The 3,673-nt window shown below is 44.4% G+C and overlaps 1 pseudogene; it reads left to right on the forward strand.

Moving 5' to 3' along the window:
• The first annotated feature begins 299 nt into the window (after nt 1-299).
• LOC128110573 (calmodulin-like) lies at nt 300-1,222 on the forward strand (annotated as a pseudogene).
• Nucleotides 1,223-3,673: the final 2,451 nt, after the last annotated feature.

The following is a 3,673-nucleotide window of genomic DNA, read 5'->3' on the forward strand; positions in this document are numbered from 1 at the left end:
GCTGCTGGAGTGTCTCCATGCTGCCGCCTGCTATCCCAGGCACATGATGACTTCAGACACCTGACTGAAGGAGGCAAAGGGGTGATGACCAAAACCCCTGCCTGAGCCATCTCTGGGTGCCCCACACAGTACTGCTAGCTCAGGCATTTGTCCCTGCCAGAGCCCTTTCTCCTGTCGTCTGTCTGTCTGTCTGTCCTAGATTTTCTATAAAAAAAAAAAAAAAAAACCAGGAGCCTGAGTGGAGTAAGAGAGTAGAGTGGTTGTGCGGTCGAGTCTCAGAAACCAGTAGCCCTTGCGGCATGGCTGACCGACTGACTGAGGAACAGACGGCAGAATTCAAAGAAGGTGTTTCACTATTTGTCAAGGATGGTGATGGGACTGTAACAACTGGGGACTCTGATGAGGTTCTCCTGGTCAGAAGCAGAGCTACAGGACATGATCAGTGAAGGAGACGGAGATGCTGAGGGCACAATTGACGTCCCTGAATTTCTGACAATGACGGCAAGAAAAATGGAAGGCACAGACAGCGAGGAAGAAATTAGGGAGCATTCCGCGTGTTTGACAAGGACAGCGATGGCCGTATTAGTGTATTAGAGCTTCTCCATGGGAGGACAAAGCTTGGAGAGAAGGTAACAGATGAAGACGTTGATGAAATGATTGGGGAAGCAGGTATCGATGGTCAGGTAAACCATGAAGGGTTTGTATGGACGATGACAGCCAAGTGAAGACACTGCACAGAATGCGTTAACTGCCTTCTACAACACTGTTTATCTGCTTTTTCTTTGTCACTTTTCTGTAAAAGGCTTCCCCTTACTGTCAAAAACCCAGGCATGTATAGTAATTAGGACTTCATTCCTCCACGTTTCCTCCCCTTATCTCACGCTCATTGTCCTTAAACCTTATTTTAGAACACTGATCAAGTAACATGTTCCATGTGGCTTCCTCTCAATATGTCAAGCCCTTCTGCGCATCTGAACTTAGCTGGAGTTGGTCACATGAGGGAGCGTCTGGGTTGTGCCTTTTTTAAAGTCGATTTTAGGAACTGTCAGCATGTTGTTGTGGAAGCGTGGATAGTCAAGGATGTGCACTTAAAAGCTGCACTGTTGCGAAACGCCTTCTATCCAGGCACTCCTACACTGGTTTTTTTTTGTACTGATGATATTTATTGTACAAGAAACATTTTCTTTTATTGTTACTTGCATTTTAAGCTTTGTTTAGCCACTTAAAGAAATTCTGCTTATGGCATAATTTGCCTCAAATCTATTCCAAGTTGTTTATTTGTTTTCTGATAAAAAAAAAATACAATTACAAAAAAAAAAAAGCCAACAGGATGAGTAAGCCATGGGGAGCAAGCCAGTAAACAGCATCCCATGGCCTCTGTATCAGCTCCTGCCTCCAGGTTCCTGCCCTGTTTGAGTTCCTGTGATAAACAGTTCCTTCAGTGATAAACAGTGTTATGGAAGCATGAGCCAAATAAACCCTTTCCTCCCCAAGCTGCTTCGGTCATAGCGTTTCATCACATCGATAGGAACCCTAAAACACTCCATCTCCCCATTCTGTAAAGTGTGCCCAGTATGGAACCAGCAATGAAATGTTCAGGCAAGGACCAGGGATCAGCAGAAGAGCAAAGCCAGTTCCATCCTTTCGCCCAGTGTTGGGTCTCTCTGTACCCGTAGCAACCTTAGTCACCATGTAGACTGTAAGGCCCCTAGATATTTTCGTTCTCAAGCGGGTGTGAGACTCAATCACCCCTTGACCACAGGCTCACACTTGTAAAACTGAGACTTCCACAGTCACTACAAAGCCCAAAGGACTCGCAACCCAGGCCATTAGGTAGTCACAGTCGGCTTTTCAAAGCCATCTCCACGGCAAGTAAAGTTTTAAATGAAGTGATGGAGCCCCTCTGCCAGCATGATGCCCACACCTGAGATTCAGGAGCTCCTGATATTGGGGTCCCCACTGGAGAGACTGAGGTAGACTGAGGGTAGGGCACCCCAGAGACACTGCACACAGAAAATCCTTAACGTCTCTTCCTCTTTATGACAGCAACTGTCAGCAGTTAGGTTACAATGAGCCACGTAACAGCCACGGCCAGGAGAGGAATACAAACAGTAACATTTGCCTTCATTGAGCTTTGTATATGTGTGTATATGTGTATATCTGCGCCAGTAAAAGTGAACTAGTGTTAAAACTCGAAAAGGGAAGTGATGGGTCCATATGTTTTAATTATACCGGTACTTTTAAAAACGGGGCCCCATCCACCTATTGGAACCAGCATACTTTTGCCAAAGCAGTAATTATTATAATTTCTATTTTTGAGACTTAGTAAATGTCAAAACGGATCTTAGCATATTGATGTTCAATCAACAGTTTAATGGACCTAGCCATACTCACTCAAATATCTCCACAGTCAGGAATTTTGGCTAATGTAGCTTCACCAGAAAATTCACCATTAATTTCTATTATCATTGGTCATCTTCAGAGATTTCCCTTAGTAACAATCAGAGAAAATGGCCGTGGCAGTAAACATCGGCATTATTGGACATATTGATTGATATTTGATTTTGTGGTTGCTGCTGTTTAAGATTTATTTATTACTTATTTTACTTATGTTTTGTGCTTGCTTGCAAGCGTATGCGCACCAGATGAGTGCAGGACTCCACAGGGGCCATATCCCCTGGAAATGGACTTGTAGGTGACTGTTAGCTGCCAAGTCACCAGCTGCCTTGTTTTTTGCTGTTCAAGATTTCAAGAAGACTGACTGGGAATTTAGCATATCGCCGAGGCTGGCCTTGAACTCTGAATCCTGCTGCCTCTGCTCCCTGAGTACTGGTATTACAGATATGCATCACTACGCCAGGCCAGGCATGTTGATTTGAACAGGCATCCAGTTCCTGGCGAAGACAAGGCATTTTAGATGGCACTTTTGAGTTCCGAGGGGAACCTGTTTCTCCACGTACAATCCCATGCAAGCGTTGTTCATTTGTAATCTGCTACTTCAGTGTTGGAATCCTGGTTCCCCAGGGCTTGGAACTGAAGGGATCCATACCATTAGCTTCTAACTCTGGAAACAAACGCTGTTGGTGAAACACTTGAATCAGGGGTTAATTCTCCATATTAACCTCTGTGTAGAAAACCATGTTAGTTCACAGTTATTTAAATGGATTCACTTGAAACGTATAGATGCACGTGTGTGTGTGTGTGTGTGTGTGTGTGTGTGTGTGTGTGTGTGCCCTGTTAAATCTCAGCAATAGCAGTGGCAATTATTTGGAACTTAGACCAACAGCAGATGTTTTGGTTTGTTTTTTTTTTTTCCAAGAAGGAATATTTCAATGAGAATTGCAAGCACATGGTGATAATAAAAAGCATATTGAGCCAAGCATGGTGGTTCAGGCCCATAATTCCAGCATTTAGAAGCTAAAGCAAAAGACCATGAATTCAAGGCCAGCCTGTTCTATATAGCAAGACTCGGGGTGGGATGGGGTGCAGGGAGGGGCTGGATTTAGTTTGATTATTGCTTGAAAATTTGGTACACACAAGAAAACCCACAGAATCAGCTAACCTGGGCTCATAGGGACTCACAGAGACTGAACCAACAACCAGGGAACCTGCATGGGACTGACCTAGACACTCTGCATATATGTGACAGTTGTGCAGCTTGGTCTTCTTGTGG

The sequence above is a fragment of the Peromyscus californicus genome, unplaced genomic scaffold, assembly GCF_007827085.1.
Source record: "Peromyscus californicus insignis strain IS unplaced genomic scaffold, ASM782708v3 Scaffold_15__1_contigs__length_86483966, whole genome shotgun sequence".
Classification (NCBI taxonomy): Eukaryota; Metazoa; Chordata; class Mammalia; order Rodentia; family Cricetidae; genus Peromyscus; species Peromyscus californicus.